This window comes from Onychomys torridus, chromosome 7 (genome assembly GCF_903995425.1).
Source record: "Onychomys torridus chromosome 7, mOncTor1.1, whole genome shotgun sequence".
NCBI classification, from domain to species: Eukaryota; Metazoa; Chordata; class Mammalia; order Rodentia; family Cricetidae; genus Onychomys; species Onychomys torridus.
The window spans coordinates 42,162,419-42,168,392 of record NC_050449.1 but is presented as its reverse complement, the minus strand read 5'-3'; positions in this window follow the sequence as shown (position 1 = coordinate 42,168,392).

Below are 5,974 nucleotides of genomic sequence, written 5' to 3'. Positions count from 1 at the left end.
AAAACAAAACAAAACATGTTTAATACAGTAACATTTGTTATTCATTGTTATCTTGTGAACTAACAAGACGTGGTTAAATAGCCATCATATTTTTGTAGATGTGACTTTCATAAATGACATTGCCAATGTGTCCTGACAATAGCCATCCATGACAAAGGTGGTCCAGGCGCCATGAATCCAGCTGCTTTGATGTTAGCATCCCTGGTCCAAAGAACTGCAAAATTTCCCAGTGAAAATCAAGATGCTCTATTTCCCCATCCAAGTTCACCAACATCCTGAATTCTAGCCCTGATAGCTGGGGAGTTTCTCAGGCTTCTGCCGAAGAAGGTTTGCTGAGGCTTGAGTTTGCCCTGCCTGCAGGGGCAGAAGAGAAAGTGGGAGCATGCTGAGGAGCTGGCTGTGGCAATGAAGCCCTCCTCAGGCCCAGCATCACAGGAGTCAAGCCAACAGGAAAAGTTCCCCATTCTTCCCTGGAGGCAGCCAGCCTGCTGTCTGAGAGGGGTGGGGCCAGTGCCCTCTAGAAGTGTGCCTTCTGGCAGCTTCTCCGCCCCCCTCCTACCCTCTTGTCTAAAGGCCTCATGCAGAAGGGAGCCATATGGCCCTTTGTGGACACATTTTCCCTGGGTACAGTACCTTCCTGGTGTGAATGTGGGACCAAGTGCCCCAGAGTCAGCTGCCCATCTCCTCCCTCACTGCCCCCCTCCCCACACCAGCCTAGGGGAGAATCAAGTTCGGTGGGGGACAAGCTCACAGAATTGGGGAGCCCTTTGGAGTCAGGGTGAGTGAGAAGTGTCTTGGTAGCACCCACACCCACACCCACGCCCACACAGAAAACAGTTGAAGTGAAGTCAAATGTCTCAAAGTCAGATCCTTTTTAGTATGAATTTGCTGTGTCTCATTCCGAGCACTAATTCCAATTTAATTGCAAGTGGCCTGAAGCCTCTTCAATAGGAGTAACAAATGGTTTGATTTTGTAAACTTCATCAGACTGCATTTTAAATGCGACACAGTAGCCCAACTCGAATGCCAATGAAGCACTGGAGTAGCTCTCTGTTTACTAATTATCCGTTTTTACTCCAAGCCACGCTGGCTGGCTTGTCTGATTAAATCGGATTTGTGGGATAGAGAGCAGCTAGCTGAGTTTTCTCTATAGTAAACGAGATTGAAACTATGGGCCGCCTGGCTGCACACTGTAAATTATATTTCCTTTTAAAGGGGACGTGTCTCTTTTATTTCAACGTTATCCCCCTGCATATTAAACTTTCACAGCACAGAAATGGACCCGGCAGCTTCTAGATGTGGCCTCTCATCCTCTACCCCGTAGCCCGACGCCTGTCTGAGATGAGATGAAAATACTGGAAGCTGCAGTCTGTGGTCCCTCACCCTGTGCCTGCTTTCTCTTTTAATCCCTTTCTTTCGCCCCTTTATACTAGAGTTGAATTTTCTTCTATTCTTTTTTTTTTCTTCCATTATTTTCAAAGGTCCTTGAGATGATATGGGTTCTTAGAAATGGTACTGATTTAGCTGAGAGAGTTCCACAAGAAGACTCTGCAGCGGAGTGATGTATTGGTCGCAGTGGGCTGGAGTGGGCCAATGTTGGCAGTACATTTGGTTACCATGAGGTTAAGTGGCAATGGAAGGGATTTTCTAAAAATGTAGATGAATTATTTTGGTCCATGCTGCAATGACAGACATCCTTCACTCTGAACAAAGTGAAATAAGGAAAACCAGGCATCTAATATCTGTGGTCCAGCAGATCAGGACACGCTGCAGTTACAAGTGGGTGGGTGTGGTAAAGGTTCTGCCCACCTATTGGCTGGTTCTAGGGTCCATCTGCCCAAGTGTTCTGAAACCTATTTCATTCTGTCTTTGTTTTTAAGATAGCAAATCAGTGTCTGTCTCTGGTTCTTCCATGCACACATGCATGTCCACATGCACACATTCATACAAACACACACACTCACACACACTAATATGCACTCCACGCATTCCACATACACTCACACAGACACATACAAAAAAGAAAAGAGAGAGAGAGGGGTGGGGGAGGCACGTGCTTGTGCGCCACAAGAAATAAATGCCGGGCATGTTGAGTGGGGTGTAATCAGACTAAAACTCTGCCATTTCTGAGACGTTTGTCCTGAGTTTCATCCATTCTGCCCTCGCTCTTGGTGTCTGTCTTTGTGCCTGGAGCTTTTTATGTGTTAATTTGCTTTTGAATGTCCTGCAACATTAACACATACACTCTTCCCTTTTGGCCCATTGTGTGCTGTACAGTACACGAAGCCTCTCGGTGTCTCTGATAGCCTGGTTACCGTGGGAATGAATGGCCTGCCATGCTCTCGGGCCTACAGTCCTCTTTTTAATTGTTGACAGTAAAAAGCATTTAAATGCTGCTTAATTTGTAATCATCTTCTGGGGAGAAGGAGAGGAACCATTAAAATGTCAGTAAAATGAATACATCTTCTCTTTCTATTTTTTTTTGGTTTTGTTTTGTTTATTTACAGAGGATTCTTTTTTCTTTTCCTTGCCAGTGTTTGTCAGATATTGTAAGTGCTCTGAACCAGTCAGTATTTCACTTATTTCTAGTTTCTGTCTCCCCGTCCCCACCCTGTCTCTCGGGGCATTTCTTTTGTCTTGTCTTTATCCTGTACCCCTTTCTTCTGCTTGGCTTTTGTGCCCAGGTAAGTTTCCCCACCACCACCAAAGATTCCACTTCTGGGCTCCATTCCTTTCTGGAGGCCTCAGGTTACTCTATGGGTACTGGAGAAATAGCATCCATGGAAAATGTCCATGAACTTGAAGAACTAGCTGAGAATCATTTTCTGTGCTGGGATGGAAGCTAGTCCCATCGTTAGCTGGAAGTTCCATACTCTCTGCCACACTCTGGATGTTCTACTGAGAATATAGGGCCTACTGTGCATTGGGAACTGGTTAAGAACCTGAGGCCACTGTATTCAGAGGGGCCCATTGATCCTGTCCTCGGTGTGTTCTCTGCACTTTGCTATCATCCTGATGCTGGGATGTGGGACTTTCTGTTCCTACTTCGCTGCATCCTCACCCAGTCTGCCAAGGCCTTGCCTGACTCAGAAAGGGCTCAGGGATCCTGGGGCTCATCACATGTATGACCAGTCCTAGAGTAGCTCACTAGGTCTCTGAGAGTGGTTTCCTCAGGCCTTGCTTCCTTCTCTTGCCAGGAACTCTCATCTTACAGGGTCTTTGGGGATGCTTAAGACCTGAACTGTCACCTAACGCTACCTAGTCAATGTCAGGTCCTTTCTCTGCCTTGCCTGTGGCTCTGTCAGCCTGTGACAATGATTCCCATTGAAGCCTACTGAATATCCCTAAGTAAAATGCTGCTGTGTCAGTTTGGGAAGGGAAAAAAAATGACTGGAAAGCACTCAGTACTTCTATTAGAGATGGAAATTCCTTCAAAAATCTTTCATTTTTACACTCATTTTCCCAAGAGCCTTTGGCATCTAGCCAGGAGCACACCGTGTGTCCTTGAACCAGGCAGGCCTTCTCGCCGAAGCTGCCACTGCTCTCTATTCTGTCTAGCCTCTTCAATGGGGATCTTCTGTGAAGTCACGTACGGTGTGATATGGCAAGAGGACAAAGGCTGGCCTGTCTCACGCCATCCTGACCTCTCATCGCACACTTCTGGAGCCCCTTCCCAGAAAACCCCAAGACCAGATGAACTGGATTCCCAGAGACCCCGTTTTCTTACAGTCCCCAGGCTGCCTTGCAGAGAGTATCAGGTCACCCCCTGTCCATAGAGGTCACAGGCCCAAAGACCAGCGAGGGAGGTGGACTTAGGGAGGAACTGAGTTGCCCTGGATGAGGGCTGTAAGAGCTCTCAGGTTCTGAAAACCCAGAGAGATGATAAGACCCTCACCTTGAAGTTTTACTCCAGTAGAAGGAGCCCAGGAGGGAAACAAAAAGATGGTTTTTCCTCTAGGCCTGGGGAGAGGTTGGCATGCCATCCACCACTACCAGGCTCCACACCATCCTTTCCTCAGACTGACTAGGTCATCAAGGCACCTCCCTGACAGGATGAAGGCCCCTAAAGGCCCACGGGGCGGGGCCAGAGTCAGGCTAGGTGAGGCTCTTGTGGGCGTCGGCTTTTCCTTCCAGTACTGTTGAAGCTGGTCCAATTTTTCAATCGTGGGCCAATTAGTTTCACAAATGGGGGCCCCTATGGTGCCAGGGCACATTTGTTCCGGGCCTGCGCACTGGCCAGGCCCCATTGTCCTGTTTCCCACCCCCATGTGAGCCCATTGTCCCCATCTCCAGCAGGCCCTGCTTACTGTTGATTTATACGGGCTGGCGTCCTGCGGGCTCCAGGCTCCCCTGCCACAGCTGGCTGAGGTGCTTAAGGCCTTGGACTCCCTGACCTTTGCCCTAGTCCTGCTGTCATTTTGAAAGTTACAGACCAGAGGACTGCATACTTCTCCGGATTTACTTTCCATCCTGACCCCCCTTTTCACACACACACTCCTTCCCATTTCCCTTCTAGCTCCCCCTGCTCTGACTGTAGAGGTTTTGAGTTCATTTTGGAATGTCTGAAAGGGTCCATCAAGTAGCCTGGGAAGCCAAGAGGACAGAGGTTGCTGGAGCGGGTGGAGAGACCCCAAGGAGCAGCTCCTCCTTGCTGAGGCTGCCGCTTCTCTGGAGGTGTGTCCTGATCCTCAAGTTCGTGAGTTCTGAGTCTTACGTGCAGTTGGGAGATGTGGAGTAACTCATAGGGAACCAGAATGTGTGATGTCATTCTCCCTTGGCACCTTTTTGTCAGGGCCCCTGCACCCTAGGACAGGGGACTTGGCGTGTATGAAGTGGGCTGTCCATGGTGGGGGACAGCAAAGAGCAGTTCTGGTCCCACTGTTACCCATTTATTCTCTCCTGTAAACCAACACCTCCTGGCACCTTCCTTCTCTCCCTCCCTCCCTCCCTCCCTCTCTTTTCCACCCTCTTTCCGTAGTCCCCTCCCACATTTTCTCCCCCCTCTTGGGCTGGTTTCTTGGAGTGATTGATAAAATTAGTAAATCCATTCATGTTACTTTTATTGTGCAGGTCTCAATAAATCCCGAGTGTCCGGGGCACACCTTAATGAGCTAGTGAGCTGACAAATTTGTTTACTGTAGCTGGAGGTGCCGGGTAATGAAATGTGCTTGTGTCTGGGCTCACTGCTAAACAAATACACAGTTTCCGGGAGGGAGGCAGCAAGTTCTGCTAGCTGCCACAACCCTGGGAAGCAGCCGCATTCCCCAAGAGGCTGAAACTGGGGTGTGTGCTTGTGTGTCTTGAAAAATGCAGCCACTCACCCATCCGGTGCTTAGTTTTAAAGCAAATTTCAATCAGCTCTCTGAACTCTCCTCCCTTTTATGTTATTCATTGAGGAATTTCTACTTCTTTGACAGTTCCAAACCCTAACATCTCTCCTTCCTGTCATAGGAACAATGGAAGGTTAGAGCAATGTGTAGGTACCTCCCGGGGTTCTAAGATGATAAAAAGAAAAGGAGGAAGAGGAAGGAAGGACTGGAGGAGACTGAAGAGCGTCAGGGTTGAAAGGGACAAGAGGCCTAGAGGCTATGGTCTGGGCTTCCTGAGTAGGTTAGAGACCTTGTAGGCAGTAGTAAGTGACTGTGTAAGAGGCAGCCACCTATGCTAATTAAGCTTGATGCTAATTTGGCTGGAAGCAACGCTTTCAAGGTGTTCCTGGGTGAGCAGTCATAGGCAGAAAGCGGCTGAGTGGGACTTAGCTGTGCTTTAGTGTCAGGTGACATTACTGGAGGGTCAAGCGGACTGCGATGGGCTGCAGCTGGGTGGACTGGATTCTTGTGACAGCATCCTGCCCCTCAGCACCCAAAGAGAAATCAGAGGCGATGCAAACGGGGCAGCTTGTGGTCCTTCCTCTGGTGGCTCAGTGTTGGCTCAGGGGAAGTTCTGCAGATGTGAGGGTCTGGGCCTTTGTCTC